The 24,608-nt window shown below is 40.4% G+C and overlaps 1 long non-coding RNA gene and 1 other non-coding gene across 2 annotated transcripts in view; one reads left to right on the forward strand and one right to left on the reverse strand.

Moving 5' to 3' along the window:
- LOC102120279 (uncharacterized) overlaps positions 1–24,608 on the forward strand; it is a 113,563-nt gene that overhangs the window by 9,429 nt on the left and 79,526 nt on the right. The window lies entirely within an intron of this gene.
- Positions 12,331–12,437, reverse strand: LOC123574756 (U6 spliceosomal RNA). The gene has a single exon (XR_006699957.1). It is a non-coding gene; the product is annotated as a U6 spliceosomal RNA (small nuclear RNA).

Here is a 24,608-nt window from a genome sequence, read left to right on the forward strand (position 1 = left end):
CTAACTGGGGTGAAATAAAACCTCATTGTGCTTTTTATTTGCATTTCCCTGATAATTAACGATGTTGGGCATTTTGTCACGTGTTTTTTGGCGCGCTCTCTCTCTCTTTCTCTCTGTCTCTCTCTCGCTCTTGCTCTGTTGCCCAGGCTGGAGTGCAGTTGCACGATCTCAGCACACTACAGCCTCCACCTCCCAGGTTCAAACAATTCTCCTGCCTCAGCCTCCCAAGTAGCTGGGACTGCAGGTGCATGTCACTACGTCTGGCTAATTTTTGTATTTTTTCCTAGAAGAGACCGGGTTTCACCATGTTGGCCAGGCTGGTTTTGAACTCCTGGCCTCAAGTGATCTGCCTGCCTTGGCCTCCCAAAGTGCTGGATTACAGGTGTGAGACACTGTGCCCAGCCTGCCATTTTTATGTATCTTTTTTTTTTTTTTTTTTTTTTTGAGACGGAGTCTCGCTTTGTCGCCCAGGCTGGAGTGCAGTGGCCGGATCTCAACTCACTGCAAGCTCCGCCTCCCGGGTTTACACCATTCTCCTGCCTCAGCCTCCCGAGTAGCTGGGACTACAGGCGCCCGCCACCTCGCCCAGCTAGTTTTTTGTATTTTTTTAGTAGGGACGGGGTTTCACTGTGTTCGCCAGGATGGTCTCGATCTCCTGACCTCGTGATCTGCCCGTCTTAGCCTCCCAAAGTGCTGGGATTACAGGCTTGAGCCACCGCGCCCGGCCTACTATGTATCTTTTAAGAAATGTCTGTTCAGATCGTTTACTCATTTAAAAATCAGATTGTATTTTTGTGCTCTTGAGGTGTTTGAGTTTCTTGTATATTCTGGGTATTAATCACTTGTCACATGAGTCATTTGCAAATATTTTCTCTCATTTTCTGGTTTGTCTTTTCATTCTGTTGATTGCTTTTTAGTTATATATAATCTCATTTATTTATTTTTGCTTTTATTGCCTTTACTTTTGAGGGCTTATAAAATATTTTCCCAGACTAATGTTCTGAAGCAGTTCACCTACGTTTTCTTCTAGTAGTTTTATATTTTCAGGTCTTCCATTTATGTATTTTATCCATTTTGAGTAGATTTTTGTATAGGGTGAGAGATGAAGTCTAATTTTGTTCTTCTGCATACAGAGATGCAGTTTTCCCAAGACCATTTATTGAAGAGACTGTCTTTCTCCCAATGAGTTTTCTTGGCATCTATGTCAAAGTTTAGTTGACTGTAGATTGTAGATATGTGAATTAATTTCTGGGTTCTCTATTTTGTTCCATTGGTCTGTGTGTCTGTTTTTATGTCAGTACTATGCTGTTTTGGTTACTACAGCTTTGTAGTATATTTTACAGTCAGGTAGTGTGAAATCTCCAACTTTGTGCTCAGGATGGCTTTGTTTTTTGTGGTTCTATACAAATTTTAGGATTTTTTTTTTTTTTTCTATTTCTGTGAAGAATGTCATTGACATTTTGACGAAATCTGCAGATGGTTTTAGATAGTAAGTTGCTCTTTTTTTTTTTTTTTGAGACAGAGCCTCACTCTGTCACCCAGGCTGGAGTGCAGTGGCACAATCATGAATCACTGCAGCCTTGACCTCGCAGTATAAGTTAACTCCCCTACCTCAGCTTCCTAAGTAGCTGGGACTATAGGCATGTGCCACAATGCCTGGCTAGTCTTTGTATTTTATTTTGGTAGGGATAGAGTTTTGCTGCATTGTCCAGGCTGGTCTGGAACTTCCAGACTCAAGTGGTCTGCCCACTTTCTTGGTTCAGCATTTTCTTGGTTGCTGTAGACTTTTGGCTATTCTCCAGAGCCATCTTGACTCACTACAACCTCTGCCTCCTGGGTTCAAGTGATTCTTGTGCCTCAGCCACCCAAGTAGCTCGCACTACAGGTGTGCACCACCAGGCCTAGCTAATTTTTGTATTTTTAGTAGAGACGGGGTTTTGCCATGTTGCCCAGGCTGGTCTCAGACTTCTGGCCTGAAGTCATCCCCCGCTTTGGCCTTACAAAGTACTGGAATGGCAGGCATGAACCACCGCGCCCAGCCCTAATTGTTTTTTCTTTTTTTTTTTTTTTATCTCTAATATTGTCATTTCAAGAAAGTTGTGTAAGCAAAATCATTATACATGTAACCTTTTGAGATTGGCGCTTTTTTCCCCCACTTAGTATAATGCCTTTGCATCCATCATTATACATGTAACCTTTTGAGATTGGCGCTTTTTTCCCCCACTTCGTATAATGCCCTTGCATCCAAGTTGTGTATATCAATAGTTTTGATAGTTTCCTTTTATTTACAGATGTACCCACAATTTGTTTAACCATTCATCTACAGATGGACATTTTGATTATTTCCAGTTTTTTTTACTATTACAAATACAACTGTAATGAAAAATCATATGTAAGATTTTACGCGGACTTAAGTTTTGTTTCTCTGGGATAAATGCCCAGGATGGCAATTTCTGGGTAACATGAGAAGTATTTAGTGTTTTAAAAAAACTGTTAAATTATTTTCCAGAGTGCATACCATTTTACATTCCCACCAGCAGCAGTATGTGAGGGATCCAGGTTGTTCACATTCTCAAGAACATTTGAGTTTTAGAATGATCACTTTGATAGTGTGTGGAGAATTGATTAGAAGTGGATGGCATTCTAGATGATAATTCTGTCTCAGAAATTTTTGTAGTTTTCATGGTGAGACATGTAGAGGACCTAACCCAAAGCTCTGAAAGTAAGGATGGGCAGATTGGAGAGAAGTTAAGGGAATGTAGTTGACAGAATTAAATGATCAATTTGATGTAGGACTTGGAAGAGGGAAATTTTTAAAGAAAACTTTGTTTCTGATTTGGACATTCTGGTGGATAATGGTACCATTTAGAGAAGTAGGTAATACTGGAAAAAGGGTTTGTTTGGGGTTAAGAAGATATGTTTAGTTTTAGGCTTGGTCATTTTGAATTTACTTTGTAATCCAAGAGGGACTGGCCAGTAGGCAGAATGCTACATAGGTCTGAAAATAGCATAGTCATTAAAGGAATGGATTTTAGAGTCAGCCCTGATTCCAGATCTGAGTTCTTTCTCTTACTCTCTGTATATCTATTGGCAAGTTAGTTTACTTCCATTTCCTCATTAATGAGATGGAATGGTTGTGAGGCTTAAATAAGGTAACATGTATAAAACACTTAGCACCTTAGGTACATAGTATATAGTAGTTGTTGTTATTATTGTTACAGATTTGCAATTTGGAAACATTTTGTCTCTAATGTCAAATGCTGCCCAAAAGGCAAATGTAATAAAGGTTAAAGTATACTCTTTGGGCTTGGCGATCATGGGGACTTGGGGACAACAGGTTTGTAGGGCAGAAGCTTGGTTATGGTATCAGAGTATAATCAAGAGGTGAGTGCCTGGAGACAAACACAAAGATATTTGTTCCCCAAGAAATACATAAAAGGAAGGAGAGAGAAAGAGCTTAGACCAGCTAGGACTAAGGAAATATTTGTCTGCAGAGTTGGAAAGACTTGCCTTTGACTTAGCTGAGATTTTTTTTTTTTCTTTGAGCAAAGATTAATGAATTGTTAGCTTTTGTTTTAAGACAGAGTCTCTCTCTGTTGCCCAGACTGGAGTGCAGTGGCACGGTCTCAGCTCACTGCAACCTCCGCCTCCTGGGTTCAAGTGATTCTTCTGCTTTAGCCTCCTGCGTAGCTGGGATTATAGGTGCCTGCCACCACACTGGGCTAATTTTTTGTATTTTTAGTAGAGATGGGGTTTCACCATGTTGGCCAGACTTGTCTCAAACACCTGACCTAGTGATCCGTCTGCCTCAGTCTCCCAAAGTGCTGGGATTATGGGTGTGAGCCACTGTGCCCTGCCAGCCTTTTACAAATGGAGGGACATTTCTTTTAGAATGAATAGCTGGGAGGAACTATTGGTAGAGATGCACATGAGTTTTTGCTTGTTTGTTTGTTTGTTTGAGGTGGAGTCTCACTCTGTCATCAGCGCTGGAGTGCAGTGGCGTGATCTCGGCTCACTGCAATCTGCACCTCCCGGGTTCAAGCGATTCTCCTGCATCAGTCTCCTGAGTAGGTGGGATTACAGGCGCCTGCCACTGTGCCTGGCTGATTTTTTGTATTTTTAGTACAGACAGGGTTTCATCATTTTGGCCAAGCTGTTCTCGAACGCCTGACCTCGTGATTCGCCCTCCTTGGCCTCCCAAAGTGCTGGGATTACAGGCTTGAGCCACTGCGCCTGGCATACACATGAGTTTTTTAGGTAGGAAATAGTCTTCATGTTAAACTCTTCTCCATGGCCTATATGTTTGTCACTGATGTAAGGAAGAGAGATCATTGGCTAAAATCAAGTTAGCAGGTATTGAAGTATTTAATCCTCACAATGATTGCTTGGTGAAAAGAGTAGTTCAATTTTGGAGCACCTGTTGTTAGAAAATGGGAGAGAACTATCTTGAGAGAAACAGAAAGATTGCTATAGTATGTTGAGAATCGAGCTAAAGTTGGGGTTGGGATTTGTAGTTGCACCAGTTTACAGGATTGACTATTTTTATTTCTAATAAATTTTGTAAGGGAAAATATTAATCCAGGCCTAGAGTTATTTTGGAATGGATATAGCAGAATGAAAAAATACAGAGGAGTTATAAAGATATAGTTACGTGAGTAGTTCAAACGATAGACTATATTTTTTTAATTTTTGGATGAATGGTAATAAAAATAAAGGCAAGGGAAGGCTATTAGGAATATTATTATAGAAGGATCAAGAGACAAGGGGTCTTGAGGAGCTTGAAGACAGTAAGAATTAAGCAAATAGAACTGGAAGGTTTGGAGGTAGCCATGTGACATATTAGAGTATAAATGATTCAGAGATATGGCCCATATCTAGGCAACTTGAAAGTTGATGAAATAGTTATTGATAGTTCAATTGCCTGTAGGCTGAGGTTGGGGTGATATGGGAGGCCTGGTGGTATCAATAGTAACTATGTCTGTAATGCCTATTATAACTAGTATTTCGGTTACAACTAAAAGTGAAGTGGGCTGGGGAGGTGGGGGCATCAATGATTTATAGGACGTGACTTTATAAAGTTTGTTCTGTTTTCCCATATAAGTTCATACTAATAGGTACAAAAGGCATACTGAAGCTAGCTTGAATTCAAAGAAATGGAATTCTTTTATTAAAGAGTCTCAAATTATTAGGAAATACATAGGAGATGGCTTGATTTTCCCATTTCCTGCTTTTGAGTGTGGTATGTCAAATCTCTCTCTCTCTAAGTAGTGGCTGCTTTGAAAATATATTGACCTACTCTGCCCCTGCAGATTCCTGCCTCTCAAAGAAATCTCAATATTATATCCCCCTCCCAATCTTGGGGGAAATGCCGTAAGTCTCACTCTACCTCTGCTGCTTCCATCTCCTCTCCATGCTGAGATGACGACTAGGACATATAATTTTGGGGAAGAAGGAATGAGATGCCAGCACTGACGTGGTTTTTTTCTTGCTAACTCATCTAGCTCCACAGTGAGTGACTGAACTGAACTGCAGTGTTTGCGGGGGTATTTATTAAAGGCCAAGAGCGCAGAATGCCCAGGTCTAATCTAATATTTGACCTGAGGATATCTGGACCTCTTCAACAACCACCTGGGGTGAGGCCTGAGGTCATGCCTGGTGATACATAAACCTGCTAGTGTTTTTGTTCTTGTTTCTGATTGTTATGCCAATTGACCTAACTTCAGGATCACCTTTCATACTTTGTGGTTTAATTTTTATTTATTTTTATTTTTGAGATAGAGTCTCACTCTTGTCCAGGCTGGAGTGCAGTGGCACTATCTTGGCTCATTAGAACGTTTGCCTCCTGGGTTCAAGCGATTCTCCTGCCTGAGCCTCCTGAGTAGCTGGGATTACAGGTGCCCTCCACCACACCTGGCTAATTTTTTTATTTTTATTTTTTGTATTTAGTAGAGACGGGGTTTCACCATGTTGGCCAGGCTGGTCTCAAACTCCTCACCTCCAGTGATCCGCCTGCCTCGGCCTCCCAAAGTGCTGGGGTTACAGGTGTGAGCCACCGCACCAGGTCAACCTTGTGGTTTATATTGAAGTTGTCTGCTTATGTGACACCTGCTTTCCCACAGGCTTAACGTCCAATTTAAACAGGCTCCTGCTTGACTCTAGTAGGGCTCATCACCTGCCATATTCCCAGCTCCTAGAGCATACTGTATAGTCTGTATAATTTGTTTTAGAATATTCCAAATGTCTCTTTTCAGTCATTTATTGGGGTTTTGTTTTGTTTTTGCCAGTGAATAGCCCTTCCTTGCTAACAAACAAAAACTATTAAGCGATGGCTTTGCTGCACTGAGGTAGGTTCTGACTAGGGCTCTCATGCATCACAAGCTCTGATGCCATCTTGTGGTCGAATGGGTATCTACACAGGGAGCCTTTATTCTGGTCTTGGCAGTTGCCTACTACCATGCTAAAATCAAGGGCAGATTTGCTCTGTTTTTGTTCGTTTGCTTGTTTGTTTGTTTACATTTTTCTTTTGCTGTGGATTTGGATTTGCTTTCCCTCATTGAGGGAGGGGAAAACTCATAGTTCATTGCCCTCTACACTGACCAGTTGGTTGAAGGGAAGCTCTTTCCTTGCACCTCAGGGACAGTTTCACCCACATTTCCCACAGCTATTTCCAGCTCAACTTGTTCAGAATAGAACTCTTTATCATTGTTCCCGCCTCACCTCCTTCCTTCCCCCAGTGAATCTTATTCTTAAATTCTGTCATCTTCTACACTTTATCACAGTGAAAGGCTGTTTATCCATTATTAAGTAGGAGGCTCAAGAGCCAGTCGGGACTGTTTCCCCCCATTCCCTCATTCACCTATTCTGCCTCCCAGTAGCTGCTAATTTTTTGTCCATTTCCTCCATTCCATCACCACAGTCTGAATCATGGCCTTCAATATTTCTCATTGAAACCATTGCAGTTGTTTGTCTTTGTCACGTCTTCATGTCTTCCATCTTCTAGCCTTGCCTACATTTTCCTTCATTTTTATTCCAGCATTGATAGAAATTCAAACTTCAAATCCTTCAGTGCTTCTGCAGAGCCTATAGTGTAAACTCCAAGATCCTTGATGTGAGTTACAAGATACTCTTTGAGTTGGCATTTGTCTCTTTCTGGGCCTACTCTTCATTCACTCCCCACCCTACATGTAACACCTAGTAGCACTTAGTTCCTGGAACACAATTAACTCCTTCATGCTTATGGGCATTTGTTCATGCTTTTCCCTTTTGATTAGAAATAAACCTCTGTAGGTCTTTCTCTTGGGCTTGTTCAGGTAGTCCAGTAGAAGCATCCTGCAAAATTGCCAGAGGGTATGTGACTGTGTGGGTCTATAAGAAACAGATGGATCTGGCCGGGCACAGTGGCTCATGCCTGTAATCCCAGCACTTTGGGAGACCGAGGCGGGCAGATCACCTGAGATCAGGAATTCAAGATCAGCCTGGGCAACACGGTGAAACCCCGTCTCTACTAACAATACAAAATTAGCCAGGCGTGGTGGCACATGCTTGTAATCCCAGCTACTTGGGAGGCTGAGGCAGGAGAATCGCTTGAACCTGGGAGGCATAGGATGCGGTGAGCTGAGATCATGCCATTGCACTCCAGCCTGGGCAACAAGAGTAAATCTCTGTCTCACCAAAAAAAAAAAAAAAAAGAAAGAAACAGATGGATCACTTAAAGGGGAAACTGCGAAGAGCAATGAAAGGATTCCTTGAAGAGAGTTTAGTGAGGGAAACATTACAAACCTTCACAAATAGGAACAATCAAGAGATGGTAAACGCTACAGGACTAAAAACAGCAGAAAGCCATTACCTCTCCTAGGCCTAACCGTATACTGGAACCTGGAGTAATCTGTAGTGGTGTGTGAGAGGGCGTCCAACAGTTGCTGTATCTGAAAGGAGAGAACTGCAGTCACTGCCAAAAATTGCAGGGGAAGGTGAGAAAGAGAATAAAAGCTAAACTCATCTCTCCTTTTACCCTGTGATCTTATGCTGGTGGCTCTCATTGGCTGAGTCCAAATGCAAGCCAGAGACTAAGGGAACCTGGTTGATAAAGTCCACAAAAGTCAGTTTCTCAGAGCCAGGGAGAGAATGGCAGAGAAAGGACCAGGAGAGGCAAACAGAGCATAAAACTGGTGTTCTGTGAGACAAACTAGGGAAGAGGGTTAGGTTGTCACCTTTTAGTATAAGGACTTTCAATTAATCACCTGTTCTCAGATAATAACTAATCCCTCAGCTGCAAAAGGTGTCCCCAAATTTTGGGCTAAGGAAAGAGGACTGAGAGATGATTTTTTTAAAAAAATACAGACTTTCAACTATTTCTTCTGTTTTAAGCTCAACTCTACACTTTGCCTTCAGATGTATCTGGAGCCTCCAATTCCTGAAACTTTCTGGGATTAAAAAAAAAAAAAATCAGCTTATAAGCTTCCTTGCTCCTAAAAGTGAGGTCTGTGATATTTCTTTTCTATTAGGTCAGTTTTCATGAAAATATTTCATTAGAGACACATTTACTATCGTGGTCAGGAAACAAATATATGCTCTGCTTTAGAGGGAGACTCAACTTTTTATCTTCTGAGATTGCCATACAAACATCCTTGAAAAGATAGTCTGGAACAAAAGCTGTCAGTGCCTCTTCATGAGACATACAGAAACACAAGAGACCATTGGAGAATTGTCTCCCAACATTATGGAGGAGAGACACAGTCAACTCATGGATTGGCCCTTTTTAAAAAGAAGAATAGCATTCTAAATTTCTGGTTGGTGGAGATACCATATCGCTGACTTCGGAAACAGATAGCAGTGAAGTATGCATTATTTTCTAACTCCTTGTCAGGCAATCTCTGTTTCATGAAGCAGAGTGTAAGTGCTTTTCACAGAAAATTCCATCTTTCTTATACTAAGTATTGTTTTTCCCAGATCCAGCATTGAAATATCTGTTATGTTAGTCTTAGGTTTTGGTCTTGATGTGAGTTTTCACCTTTTTTAGTGGCTTCAAGGGTGTTTAATGCAATGTTGGGAAAAGGTACAGAGAAAGAATGTGTAAAGGTTAGCAAAATCCTTTCTTTTTCTGTGGACAAAATTTACCTTGGATTAACTTTCTAATTATATTTCCCTAGAAACCTGTAAATGGCAGAATGTCAACTATGTAACTAGCAATGTTGTTTATAGTAAAAATAACCCTGATTGATAAATTTACCTTGACTAATTGTGAAGAACTACAAATTCCTGTGTAAAGCCAAAACTTTGGACTTTCCTGAATAACTCGATGTCATTTGTGGGGACCAGGAAGTTATGCTCATGAATGTTGTTTCTTATCTGGGGCATGGAGCATCTTATCCAAGATGATGATTGCTCATGTCCATAGGATCTCATTCTCTTCCACTCGAGCTATTATATGGGAGTGGTCAATGAAGACAAGCCTCTGGACTTGTGGATAGCTTTGAGAACCTATATAGTGATACCTATTCACCTATTCTAGTCTTGTGATTCCAAATGTCTAGATAGACTCAGGGATGAGCAACAGGAGCAATGCTGAACATTAAAAAAAAATTTTTTTTAAAGCAGTTTTAGGTTCACAGCAAAATTGAGAGGAAAGTACAGAGATTACCCATATGCCTCCTGTCCCCACACATGCATAGTCTCTCCCATTATCAGCATCCCCCACCGGGGGGGTGCTGATAGGCTAAAGTCTGCAGGCGGTGACATGCTGAAGTTGGCTGTTAGAGTACATGGTCCAAGCTATTTGGAGGTGTCGAAGTGTCCCCACATTATGGCTTCTTCTTCTTCTTCTTCTTTTTTTTTTAAATCCCAAGTTTCTTATACTTCTGTATCCATTCCATGGGGCATAGGTGGCTCCTGTGCATTTTGAAAAGGACTGGCCATAGGGAAGAGGTATGTTCCAGGGGTCTTGTTCCAGGCTTATTTATCCATAGCCACCTGAAGTTGCTATTGCATCATTTTTTTTTTTTTTTTTGTGCCATTTTGGAAGTAGTCATGTGCAGGACTTTTTTGGGGGCATATGAATAGAAATGTATCTCAGCATATTGTTTTTTGAATTCTGTGTATTTTCTTTTATGAATATAAAAACATTCTAAGCATGGATCCATTTTTTTTTTTTTTTTTTTTTGAGACAGAGTCTCGCTCTGTCGCCTAGGCTGGAGTGCAGTAGCGCGATCTCGGCTCACTGCAAGCTCCGTTTCCCGGGTTCGTGTCATTCTCCTGCCTCAGCCTCCCGAGTAGCTGGGGCTACAAGTGCCCACCACCATGCCTGGCTAATATTTTTTGTGTTTTTAGTAGAGACGGGGTTTCACCATGTTAGCCAGGATGGTCTCCATCTCCTGACCTTGTGATTCGCCCACCTCGGCCTCCCAAAGTGCTGGGATTACAGGCGTGAGCCACCGTGCCTGGCCAGGATCCATATGTTTTTATCAGACCTCCAAAGGTGGTCCATGGCACACACACACAAAATGTGAGAATTCTTGCTTTCAGCCTTCTTCTAATATATTTAGTCTCAATATTCTTGAGTTTCCCATACCTACCTGGATGTTTCTAAACTCACTTAAGGTTTGAGCAGAAGTACAGGGGCATAGGGAGAGAGAGATATGAGAATCCAAGTAACTGACTTCTTGGCTGTAGCTTTTTCTTCTTTTATTTCTTTTATAACACTTTAACCTGGAAGGGGTAGACTTTCTGCTTCTGTGTTAGCAATTCTCAACCCACTTGGTTTCATGACTCCTTTATACTTGTAGAAATTTTCGAGGACCCTAAATAAATTTGATTTGTTTGGGTTATAGTTATCAATGTTTGCCATATAAGAAATTAAAGCAGAAATTTTAATAATATTCATTATAGTACATACCATATCTTATGAAATATATTTTTCAAAATAAAACACCATTGATGAAAAAAATGGCATTATTTTATGTTTTTGCAATTCCCTTTAATGTCTGGCTAAGTAGAAGATAGCTTAAATAGTAACTCATATTTGCTTCTGTATTCAGTTAGTTGGAATTTCATATATAATGTAGCCCCTGGAAAACTCCACTCTCTACTTATGACAGTGTGAGAATGAAATAAGCACAAAATGTTTTAGCACATTATGGAAATAGTTTTGACCTCACAGATCTCCTGAAAAGGTCTTGAGGATCCTCAGGGGGTCTCTAGGCCACACTTTGAGAACCGCTATTTTGTGCCTTATATAGCAAGCCTCAGGGCCTACCCATCTTAGTCAAAAGGAGTGCATCCTGCATGCCCTCTCTGCCCTATGGTCTAAGCCCTTTAGACTTTTTCCTGACATGTTCTTGGAAGTAAATCAATTTAGAAAATACTAAGCCTAGCTTTCAAGACTTGCTTTAAGATCCTATTTTGACTCCCAGAAGGTGAATATGAACTTTTCCTTTCATTTGTGTAAGTGCTATAATAAATGTTCTCAAGGCACATGGATATCCCTGACAGAATATGGGGTGATTTATCACAAAGAAATGCAAAAAGTGGAAAGTGGAAAAATGAAAGTTCCTGTTATTTTGTTATAGTAAAGCAATCTAGCTTGTTTTGCTTGCTTTGTTTCAAATTTGCTTTTCTGGGCTCACCTGGACTTCTTACTCCTTTTTAATTTTTAAAATTAAGTTACTAATTAATTATTTTTTATTTTATTATTTATTTATTTATTTTGAGATGGAGTCTTGCTCTGTTGCCCAGGCTGGAGTACAGTGGTAGGATCTCAGCTCACTGCAACCTCTGCCTCCTGGGTTTAAGTGATTCTCCTGCCTCAGCCTCCCAAGTAGCTAGGATTACAGGTGCATGCCACCATGCCCAGCTAATTTTTGTATTTTCACCAGAGAGAGGGTTTCACCATGTTGGCCAGGCTGGTCTCCAACTCCTGACCTCAGGTGATCCACCTGCCTTGGCCTCCCAGAGTGCTGGGATTATAGGTGTGAGCCACCGTGCCAGACCCCTTTTTAAATTTTAAAATAATTTCAAGCTTATAGAAAAGTTGTAAGTACAGTACAAGATGCTCAAAAAAAGCCTATTTGAATGGGTCATTCCTTAAATACTGTACTGTGTATTTCCTACAAATTAGAACATTCTCCTATTACTGCAAAATAACCATGAAAATCAGGAAATTTACATCGATGCATTATACTGCCTCCAGTCTCCGGATCCGAATCAAATTTTGCCAATTGTCTCAATAATACCATGTATAACAAAAAATCTGGTTCACAATCCTGTGGTGTATGGAGCTGTCATACCTCTTTTTTAGTTTTTTCTTGACTTTCATGGCCTTGACACTTTTTAAAAAAAAGTATGAAACACTTCACAAATTTGTGTGTTGTCCGTGTTCAGGGGCCATGCTAACCTTCTCTGTATTGTTCCAGTTTTAGTATATGTGCTGCCAAGGTGAGTGCCCTTGTCATTCTTGAAGATTTATAGGCCAGTTATTAAGTACTATATCCCTCAGTTTGGATTTGTTTCCTCATGATTAGATTCAAGCTATGCAATTTTGGCATAAATATCACAGAAGTAATTCTGTGTTTTCTCATTATATCCTATCAGTTGTCACATGATATTTCTATATTCCCTTACTGATGCTTACTTTGATCACTTGATTAAGGTGATAGCCACTAGGATTCAACAATGTAATGTTATTCTTTTCCTCTTTGTAATAAGTAAGTATTTTGTGGGGAGATAGTTTGAAACTATGTAATATCCCATTGTTCATCAAACTGGGGTCACTGCCCCCAGGCTCTTTTGTGCACATATACACACTTATAAACAATATATATGCATTCATATCTATATTTATTTTTGTATCTCTTTGAAATCCATAAGTTTACCTGAAAGCCTTCATTCTTATTCAGTACCACAGGGTTCATTCTAGTTTTCTTCCTCTTCATATTTGTAACCCTCCTTCCCATCAGTGACAAAAATGGATTCCATCATCTTTAATATATTTGTTTATATGATCCACATCCCTGCTATTGCCTAACCATCCTGCTATTGCTGCCCCACCCCCTTTTCTTGCACAGATGTCCTACTTGCCACACTTAGGCTCTATCACTTACTATTCTCTCTGTCTGCACCACAGAGGAAAGGCCATCAGGGGATGTGGCAAGAATGTGGACCTCAGCAAGCCAGGCAGAGAGCCTTTAACAGGAACTGAATTGGCTGGCACCTCTATCTGGGACATTTAACTTCTAGAACTGTGAGAAAATAGATTTCTATTGTTTAAGCCACCCAGTCTATGGTGTTTTGTTATGGCAGCCAAGCAGACTAATACAGAAGGAGAGAGAAGAAAAGAGAAGAGGAGGAAGAAAAAAAGAAAGATTAAAAAGGGGCATGAGAAAACTTTTGGGAGTGATGGATGTATTTATTATCTTGATCCCATTCAATCTGTAGATCAATGTGGGGAGAACTGACATGTTAACAGTATTGTGTGTAATCAGTAGACATCATATATTCCCATATTTATTTAAGTCTCTTTAATTCTATTTTTTTTGGTGGGGAGGCAGATGGAGTTTTGCTCTGTTGCCCAGGTTGGAGTGCAGTGGCACGATCTTGGCTCACTGCAACCTCTGCCCCCTGGGTTCAAGGGATTCTCCTGCCTCAGCCTTTTAAATAGCTGGGACTACAGGCATGCACAAGCATGCCTGGCTAACTTTTTTGTATTTTTAGTAGAGATGGGGTTTCACCATGTTGGTCAGGCTGGTCTCAAATTCTTGACCTCAAATGATCTTCCCGACTTAGCCTCCCAAAGTGTTGGGGTTACAGGTGTGAGCCATCACGCCTGGCCCAATTCTTAACTTTTTTTTTTCTTTTTGAGACAGGTTCCCACTCTATCACCCTGACTGGAGTGCAGTGGCATTGTCATGACTCATCACAGCCTTGACCTTCTGGGCTCAAATGATCCTCCCATCTCAGCCTCCCAAGTAGCTGGGACTACAGGTGCATGCCACCATGCTTGGCTAATTTTTGTATTTTTTGAGGAGACAAGGTTTCTCCATATTGCTCAGGCTGGTCTCAAGAATCCGCCTGCCTCAGCATCCCAAAGTGTTGGGATTACAGGTGTGAGCCACCACACCCAGCCTCTTAAATTCTTAATTAGGGCTCTAGATCAAAGTATCTGTGTTCTTCACCTCCACTAATGGTAACCTGAAGACGAGGTAGACAATTTAGTCTTCTTTTGATAAAGATAATTGGAGGTCATGGCCTTATTTCCTTTGTGAAAAAGACATCAGGGTTTTGACTGGTAGTTCATTTGGTCAATAATAAACGTGAGTATATAATAGTAATTTGATGATTGCCTCCCTAGCATTCTTTCACCCTCTTTTTGGCTACACTATTCGATTTTGTGTTTCTGGAATGCAGTCTTTTACTACCCTCAGTCCTAGAATGTTCTAGATGGTGCTTCACCTCTGGCCCTAAGGATGGAATAGGTGCCCAGGTTTTAATCAATCAGCGTTTCATACTGCCTGGTATCAGTGTTTGGTTAAAGATGGGCAAATAATCTGGGCCTTTCCATTCACAGTGAATCTTATTTGTTACCAGAAAAGCAGGATTACTTTTTTCTCATGGACTTGAACTAGAGAGAATACGAGAAGTTTCTATAGTCATCTTTCCACCACATGTGAAAAGTGAGAAAACAGTCAACACAGAATAAGCAGAGTCAAAGATATGAAGAGAGCAAAACCAAGTCCTGGGTCAATATGCAACTGAACCTAGTAATAGCCCTTGACTTCTTAGTTATGTAAACTAATGTTCCCTTCATGCTTGAGCCAGTTTGGGTTGAGTTTTGTCACTTGTTATCGAAAAAGTCTCAAATGTTTTTGTTTGTTTGTTTGAGATGAAGTCTCGCTGTGTTGCCCAGGCTAGAGTGCAGTGGTGCGATCTCTGCTCACTGTAATCTTCGCCTCCCAGTTCAAGTGATTCTCCTGCCTCAGCCTCCGGAGTAGCTGGAAATACAGGCTCATACCACCATGCCTGGCTAATTTTTGTATTTTTGGTAGACATAGGGTTTCACCATGTTGGCCAGGCTGGTCTTAAAACTACTAACCTCAAGTGATCTGCCCACCTTGGCCTCCCAAAGTGCTGGGATTACAGGCATGAGCCACTGCACCCAGCCTCAAGTGTTATGCCATTCAAAAAACTCATATAATATTTTGCAGCATTACCAAAAGTATTCAGAATAAATGAGGTGATTGATATCTTTGCTCTGTATCTCTGCTCTGTTCTGGGTCTGATATATGAATCCTAAAGCATGATGTTTGTTGTAGGATGTCGTTCTCTAAAAAGGAGGAGGAAGAAATGTAGGAGGAAGAAGAGGAGAAAAGAAATAAATATAAATGATCAATCAAAGTAAAAGAATGTTCAGTCTTTCTAATGACTGAAGAAGTGAAAATAAAAACACGAGTGAGACAGCATATTTGACTACCATAATGGCAAAGATTAAACTGTGAGAATGCCTGGTACTGGTGAGGGTATAAAGTAGCAGACCCTCTTCCATGCAGTTTCTATGAATGCAAATGTTTGCAACTTTTCTAGAGGGAAATGTGATAATAACGTTCAAAATTTAAATGTGTATCTTTTTTGATTAAATAATTATACTTTTAGAGATTTATTCTAAATAATTGCACAAATATACAATAATATATGTGCAAGTATAAATGCAGTATTTATACTAATGAAATGAAACATTAAATGTTTATCAGTAAGTCATTGGTTAAATAAAAAATGGTACCTTATTTTTTAAAGCACACAAATGAGTGCTTTGGTAGGCATTAAAGCTGATCAGAGAGATGCAGAAGCATTGCCACAGAAAGTGCCACAGAAATAAGCCCATGATTATTTTAAAGAAGCAAAATATATTAAAGAACAGTAATTATACTATAATTCCACTTATCCAAATTTATTTTTGATACATTTTAAAAAGTCTGGAAGTTTACAGCCAAGAACTAACTGCCCTAGGTGGTGAATCTAACTCAGATTAGTTTATGTAGAAAAGGAGATTTGTTGAAAGGACTGAGATAGGTCACACTATAAAATAAATTGCTTAAAGAACCAGAGACATGCCAGGCTGAGTGGCTCACGCTTCTAATCCCAGCACTTTGGGAGGCCGAGGTGGGTGGATCACGAGGTCAGGAGATCAAGACTATCCTGGCTAACATGGTGAAACCCCGTCTCTACTAAAGATACAAAAAAATTAGCCGGGCGTGATGCTGGGGCATGTAGTCCCAGCTACTATAGAGGCTGAGGCAGGAGAATGGCGTGAACCCGGGAGGTGGAGCTTGCAGTGAGCCGAGATCGCGCCACTGCACTCCAGCCTGGGCGACAGAGCGAAATTCAGAGACTATTGTATCGGACCTGAACATTGTCATCTTCTTTTACTCTGTCTTCCATGTCTTTCTCTCTTTCTCTCTATCTTGTTTCAGCTTCATTCTCCCTTATCGCATACAAGATTTCTCCATATTGTGAGGAACATGGCTGCTAGCCACTTCTACACATGCACTCTATGACTGTCCATAGCGATTTTCTCAGTGTGAAAAATCTCAGGGCAGGATTTTGATTTAGCCTTGTATCATATGCCCACACTTTTGACCAATCACTGTTACCAGGAGGTCAGAATTTTCTAAGGTTAGAGTACATTACCACAAGAAATACTATGTTCTCACATAGGTTTAAATACAGACCAGGTGATCACTTAGAGAAAGTAATATCATGGGTATAAAATACCAAAAAGGCTGTGTGAATCAAGTAACCTTGAGTCCCTTTTCAACTGTAATTCTATGATTTTCTAAAGGGTAAATGTGTTTTTTAGGTTCATTTTGTTCATGGACTATCAAAAAGAGAGTTTTGACTTTTTCAGGCCAGAGAATCTTCTTTGCCTAAAATATGCATGAGATTAAGATAAAAATGTTCTTGTTTTTAACTCTGTATTTTACTCTACATTTTCACCTTTGTTATATGTCCAAACACCAAATAAGCAAATTGAATGCTAGGTAGCATTACTGTAATCAACTCTTAATTATCTAGAGTTACCATATATACATATATATACTTTTTCCTTTTTTTTTTTTTTTTTGAGACAGTCTCATTTTGTCACCCAGGCTGGAGTGCAGTGGTGTGATCTCAGCTTACTGCAACCTCTGCCTCTAGGGTTCGAGCGATTCTTCTACCTCAGCCTCCAGAGTAGCCGGACTTACAGGCTTGTGCTACCACACCCAGCTAATTTTTGTATTTTTAGTAGAGATGGGGTTTACTATGTTGGCTGGGCTGGTGTCAAATCCTGACCTCAGGTGATCTGCCTGCATTGGCCAACTTTCCAAAGAGCCACCACGCCTGGCCCATTAATATATTATTGAGAGTGATTTTTTGCTGTCCACTTTTCTTTATGATTATAGAGACTAGGTTTCATACTCTTTAATTATTGCAGCAAGGAAATGGAACTCCAGTAGTTTTCAGAGCAGCAACACAACCAGCTAAAAAAATTACATTTTTCAATTTTATTTGCAGGGAGATGTGACCAACTAAGTTCAATGAAAGTATTGTGTGGGACTTCTAGGAAGGTTCTTGATGGGAGCAGGTTTGATTGAGAGAGGACTTATTTGCCTTTTCTGCCATCTGGAATATGATAGCTAGAGCTCAGCAGTCTTCCTGGTTCATGAGATGGCTTTGAGAATGAAAGCCACTTACTGTGGATGATGGAGAAGACAGAATGAGCTAGGGTCACTGATGGTTTTGTGGAGCCACCATTCTGTCTCTGTATCCTTGCAGGAGAGAATAAAGCCTTGTGAGTTTAAAGTTTTTTTGTTTTTTTTTAAAAAAGTCTGTTTATGCAGTTCCGATACAGTGTTTTTCTGTGTGCTGTTATTTATGATCTCCTTTGAAATCAATGATTGTATTGAGAGTAAGGGTAATTTGTAGGGTGAAAGAATGAAAGTATGGCACAGGAGATCCTGTCTCCTCAAAAGCACTTAATTTGCTTCCAGGGAGTAATCTTAGGCATGAGGGATAGGTTAACTATAACAATGGCTACTATGTGTTCTGTGTTTATTCAAGACACTGCTGAAAGCATTTTATTTGAATTGACTTATTTAATCCAGACAACTTCTTATGAGACAACCATTCATCCATTTTACAGATGAAGAAACTGAGTCATAGGGAAGTTAAGTATGCTTGAAAAAAATCACACAGCTGATACAGCTGGGCATGTAGCTGTAGGGCTCATGCTCTTAATCATTATGCTACACTTTCTTTTTTTTTTTTTTTTTTTTTTTGAGACAGAGTCTCACTCTGTCGCCCAGGCTGGAGTGCAGTGGCCGGATCTCAGCTCACTGCAAGCTCCACCTCCCGGGTTCATGCCATTCTCCTGCCTCAGCCTCCCGAGTAGCTGGGACTACAGATGCCCGCCACCGCGCCCGGCTAGTTTTTTTTTGTATTTTTAGTAGAGACGGGGTTTCACCTTGTTAGCCAGGATGGTCTCGATCTCCTGACCTCGTGATCCGCCCGTCTCGGCCTCCCAAAGTGCTAGGATTACAGGCTTGAGCCACCGCGCCCGGCCTATGCTACACTTTCTACAATAGAGCTCTCATATGGAGCATTCCAAAAGTAAATAATTCTATCACGTCCCTTCCCTAGGACCCTAAGTCCATGAGATACTTTGTACTTGAAAAATTAAAGATAACTTGAGTTGTTAATGTGTCAATAAAAGTATGATACGGAATGTACAATTTCAGTGATTGTTATATGCAAAGTAAAATAATCCAAATGTGTCATTTAGCTTAAATGGCAATGACTTTAATTTTTAGCCATCTTTTATATATAGAAAGAAAAACTTATTTTTTTATACTGTGCATACCTTAAAGTATATTTGGATTATTTTCCTATCAAATAGCTCTTTTCATTTTCCTTTGTTTGCTCTTTTAAGTGATATGAGATATTTATATTTGGTCAAAGTGATTTTTAGAAACTTTTTAAAAAAATTTTTATTATTATTATTATTATTTTTTTTGATGGATTCTTGCTTTGTCACCCAGACTGGAATGCAGGGGTGCTCTCTTGGCTCACTGCAACCTGCAGCTCCTAGGTTCAAGTCCTGAGTAGCTGGGATTACAGGTGTGTGCCACCATGCCTGGCTAATTTTTGTATTTTTAGTAGAGATGGGGTTTCACCGTGTTGGCCAGGCTGGTCTTGAACTCCTGCCTTCAGGTGAAATACCTGCCTTGGCCTCCCAAAGTGCTGGGATTACAGGTGTGAGCCACCATGCTCTGCCAAAACTGTTTATATTTTTAATTCATACTACAGTTTTTGTAGCACCCATACACATTTATCTCTGGTTAATATGATGTCACATATGTTAGCTGGATTTAGTTATCATCCTAAGATATTTAAGTGGTTTTCCAAAAACTGATATAACTACTTTGCCATAAAATACTATGACTTGCAACGAAGTATCTAGTTAAAACTTAATATGCAGCCGGGCACGGTGGCTTATGCCTGCAATCCCAGCACTTTGGGAGGTTGAGGTGGGCGGATCACCTGAGGTCAGGGGTTCGAGACCAGCCTGGCCAACATGGTGAAACCCCATCTCTACTAAAAATACAAAAATTAGCCAGGTGTAGTGGTGCGTGCCTGTAATCCCATCTACTTGAGTGGCTGAGGCAGGAGAATCACTGGAACTTGAGCAACAGAGGCCGCAGTGAGTCAAGATTGCACCACTGTACTCCAGCCTGGGCGACAGAGCGAGACTCCATCTCAAAACAAAAACAAAAACAAAACAAACAAAAAAACCACAAAACTTAATTTTCAAAGTAATGTAGACATTCAGAGAAAAGTTGTGACTTGTTGCTTTAATGAAGCAGAGTAGGAGGACAATTCTGAAAATTGACTAAGATAATATAAGGATATCAGAGTGCTCTGTTAGAAATTTAACGTGTTTCTGCTCTGGCATGAACCCATGAGGTGGAGCTTACAGTGAGCTGAGATCGCGCCACTGCACTCCAGCCTGGGTGACAGAGCGAGACTCTGTCTCAAACAAACAAACAAACAAAAACAAACAAAAAAAATAGAGCCAGACACGGTGGCCCACGCTTGTAATCTCGGCACTTTGGGAGGCCTGGGCGGGTGGATTACCTGAAGTTGGGAGTTTGGGACCAGCCTGACCAGCATGGAGAGACCCTGTCTCTACTAAAAATACAAAAAAATTGGCTGGGAGTGGTGGCAGATGCCTGTAATCCCAGCTACTCAGGAGACTGAGGCAGGAGAATTGCTTGATCCTGGGAGGCGGAGGTTGTGGTGAGCCGAGATCATGCCATTGCACTCCAGCCTGGGTGACAAGAGCTAAAACTCCATCTCAAAAAAAATAAAAATAAAAAATAAATAAATACAAAATATTCTGTCATAATATAGTGTTTTATTTTTTAAATAAAAACTAAAACATTCCTCTGCCTCCCCCCATTTATTATTTTTTTTACCTGAGTCATCTTAAAGAGGAGTTTTTGTAGAAGTACTTTCTTGGGTTTTGTTTATGATCATCTAAACCTGAGAGTTGATAATAGAATTAGAAAAATGTAAACTTTATTCCAGCTGTACTTTGGAATTTTTTTTTTCCTGCAGATGTTTTTCTTCCTTTGGAAAATGGAAGCCAAGGCCATACTAATGTCCAGGGTTCCATAGTGGTTGTGTTTTGGTTGAAAGCATAAATATAAAGATTAATTTTATTTTATTTATTTTTTTTTTTTGAGATGGAGTCTCGCTCTGTCGCCCAGGCTGGAGTGCAGTGGCCGGATCTCAGCTCACTGCAAGCTCCGCCTCCCGGGTTTACGCCATTCTCCTGCCTTGGCCTCCCGTCTTTTTTTTTTTTTTTTTTTTGAGACAGAGTCTTGCTGTGTCGCCCAGGCTGGAGTGCAGTGGCCGGATCTCAGCTCACTGCAAGCTCCGCCTCCCAGGTTCACGCCATTCTCCTGCCTCAGCCTCCCGAGTAGCTGGGACTACAGGCGCCCGCCACCTCGCCCGGCTAGTTTTTTGTATTTTTTAGTAGAGATGGGGTTTCACTGTGTTAGCCAGGATGGTCTCGATTTCCTGACCTCGTGATCCACCCGTCTCGGCCTCCCAAAGTGCTGGGATTACAGGCTTGAGCCACTGCACCTGGCCAGATTAATTTTATTCTTATCAACATAATCTAGAGATGAATGTGTCAGTTTTTTAAACTGGTAGTTGAACCAATAGTAATTTCTCATATTTTTGCCTCTCTTTTAGGAGAGAGGCAATGAGAGAGAAACTCTCTGCCTGTGATGAAACCATTTTGAATTTTTTTCCCGCTGCAGGAATGAGTTTATTGATAAGCAATAAAAAGCCCAAAACTCTTCTAGGAGTTTGGGGTTCCTATAGTTAGCCTTATATCCATTTTGTTAGGATGACTTCCTCAGAGCCAGAACTATTTTTCTGAGGCTCTTAAAGATGGGAAAGATGGGAAACAGTGGAATAAGCTAAGGTCCTCCATATGTCACATCCATTCAAAAGGAGCATGTGGCAGGAACATGAGCTTTTGTTACTTTGGAAGCAGGATTTTTTGGGTTCTCTTCTCATTCTGCATTTACCAGCTTTTAACTGTGATGCTAGTTCATCTCATCCAACCAAGGTTTCATTAAACTTAGTTACTGACATCCAATATCTGTGATTCTTGGTTGAGTTTTACCTTTTGGACCAACATACCCTAAATATATAGGGCATAGTAGAATACGAACCTTGAGGATCTCCATTGATGAACTTGTACTATTGTAGTCTTGTAGAATACTCAATTCCCATGATTATAGAAGTCTTTGACAACAGTTTTTCTTGATTTGGTATTCCATGAAGCATAAGGTAAAGGATCTTTAGATGATCCATATTTCTGGATGTCAACCAATCTTTCATTTCCCTATAGTCTCTTAGAATCTAAGGTTTCAGCTGGTTTCATTTGGAGTTCCTTACATTTAAGTCTGGCTACCACTGCCCAAGACCAATATTGTCTCTATCTCCAGATGCTCACTAGTGCCCCCTACTAATGAATGAAAGAAAAAGTGATCCCTTATGACTTACACAATGTATTAAATGTGTAATCTCACGAAATCCTGGTTCCTGCCAGCTTCCTTTTCTTTCTTCCAATAAAATGGCTTCTTTATACAGGTGTTGTAGTGGAGTTTATATATCTCCTGAGACCCAAGACTGTGACTTCATGGCTTAACATCGTGTGGTAGGCAGGGACATACATCAACTAGATTTCTAGCTGTAACAATTTCCTATGGCTCCTATAACAAATTACCACAAGCGTCACATTTTAAAACCTCACAAATCTGTTTTCTTGCAGTTCTGGAGGATAGAAATCCAAAATCAGTCTCACTGGGCTAAGGATAAGGTCAGAAAATGTGTTCTTTTCCAATTAGATAAGAGAATAAGAAATAGTTTATATTCATATGGAATGGACAATAATATTTGTTTATAGGTTTGTCCCAGGGCTGTTTTTAATCCTCTTGTCTTCTGTCATAATACAGTTTGAAGAGATCTGGACCCACTTGACATTTGGCATTACACTGATCAATTACTTTGATGACATTATTTTGATTGAGTTGGATTTGCAGGAGAGGGCTAGCACAGTGGAGGCAATGGCAAGATATGCTCTAGTGTGTGAGAGACAAACCCTATGAAGATATAAGTGCTTGCTGCATCTGTAGATACTTTAGGGGTTTATTGATCAGGGCTGTGCCTGTATATATCCTCTAACATAAAAGACAAATTATTGCATCTTGTACCTCCTACATTAAAAAAGAAGCACAATACCTGGTGGACCTCTGAGTTCTGGAGGCAGCACAGTTCTACACCTAGGGATACTTCTCCAGCCAATATACTGGATGACATAAAATGGTGCCAACTTTAAATCAGATCCAGAGTAGGAAATAGCAACAGGTCCAGGCTGGGTTGCAAGCAGCCCTGTCACTTGGGTCATACAATTTAGCAGAGTTTATGATTATAAAGGTATAAGTGGTAAGACAAGATCCTGTGTGGAGTTTGTTGCAAGTCCCAGTGGGCAAATTATAATGTTAGTCCCTTGGTTTCTGGAGCAAGGCAATGCCATTTTTGGTAGAGAGTTATATACCTTTCGATGTGCTCCCCAACCCTGGTGGAGATAGGATGCCTGACCATGGAGTATCAAGTAACCATGTATATATTATGGAAATTCCCATCATGAGCTGGGTCCTATCAGACTTACCAAATAGAAAGGTCAGCTAGGCCAAGCAACAGTACATTGCAAGATGGAGTTGGTACATTTAGGAGCAAGTATAATCATAACCAGATGGCTCAAACAAGCTTCACGGTAGGTATTATAGACCCCTAGGCACCTATCACTGTTTTAACAGTGCCATTTCACTCATCTCATGCCTATGGTTCTATGGAGGATTCTACCTGAAGTACAAAGAAAAAAACTCAAGCTTGGTTTATGGATGGATCAGCTCAGTATGTAGATGAAAGTCAAAAATAGCCCCACTCAAAGGTTGCTTTGAAAAGACAGAAGGTTCTTGGAACCATTGTCTACTACATGCTTTGCCCAAATGTTTCTCTCCCTGGTCTCACTGATACATTTTTTTCCCTCCTAACCATAGCTCTTGCCTCATTATATTTTAAAACCGTTAACCTTTCAAATAATTTAATGGAATCCACTTACTTACCTCTTTTAAGAATCATTACCCATAACTTTGTCAAGTTTCCACCTTTTTAGAGAGAGGACCTTATTCAACATGTAGATTGGTTACCTTTTTGACCCAAGAATTGTACATCATTGCCACAGCTCACGACCCTGCCAGTGTAATTTGTTTCTTGATATATGGGGTAGTTTCATAAGACTTGGCTACTTCAGGTACTTTCATCCTTCTTTAGGAGGACGAAATAGGTTGGAAGTTTCTGATCAGGCTTTTACCTAAAAAAAGATAAATGCAGGGAGAAGAAAAGGAAGTTACTCATGGAAACAAAGAAATCAGGCCTTAAAATCAGAAAGAGACCTGGGAGCATGAGGCCATTTATATTCGTGGCCTTTCTTTTTTTTTTTTTTTTTTTTTTGAGACAGAGTCTCATCTATTGCCAGGCTGGACTGCAGTGGTGCGGTCTTGGCTCACTGCAACCTCCGCCTCTTGGGTTCAAGTGATTCTCTTGCCTCAGCCTCCTGAGTAGCTGAGACTACAGGCGCGCACTACCACGCTCAGCTAATTTTTGTATTTTCAGTAGGGAAGGGGTTTCCTTACCATATTGGCCAGGATGGTCTCAATCTCTTGACCTTGTGATCTTTCCGCCTCAGCCTCCCAAAGTGCTGGGATTACAAGCGTGAGCCACCGCACCCGGCCATTCGTGGCCTTTCTACATGAGCATTGTGGAAGAAATTCTGACATCTCTTAAACAAGTATGTCTTTTCTAATGCTAATTAATTTCTGGAATTTTCTTTCAAGTCTGACTTGAGAATGCTATAAAATATATGTTATCTTGTAAAGCCAATCCCATTCGATCAGAGGACAGTTCAAGTTGATTATTATTACTGTTAGTATTATTATTATTAT

This window comes from Macaca fascicularis, chromosome 7 (genome assembly GCF_037993035.2).
Source record: "Macaca fascicularis isolate 582-1 chromosome 7, T2T-MFA8v1.1".
NCBI classification, from domain to species: domain Eukaryota; kingdom Metazoa; phylum Chordata; class Mammalia; order Primates; family Cercopithecidae; genus Macaca; species Macaca fascicularis.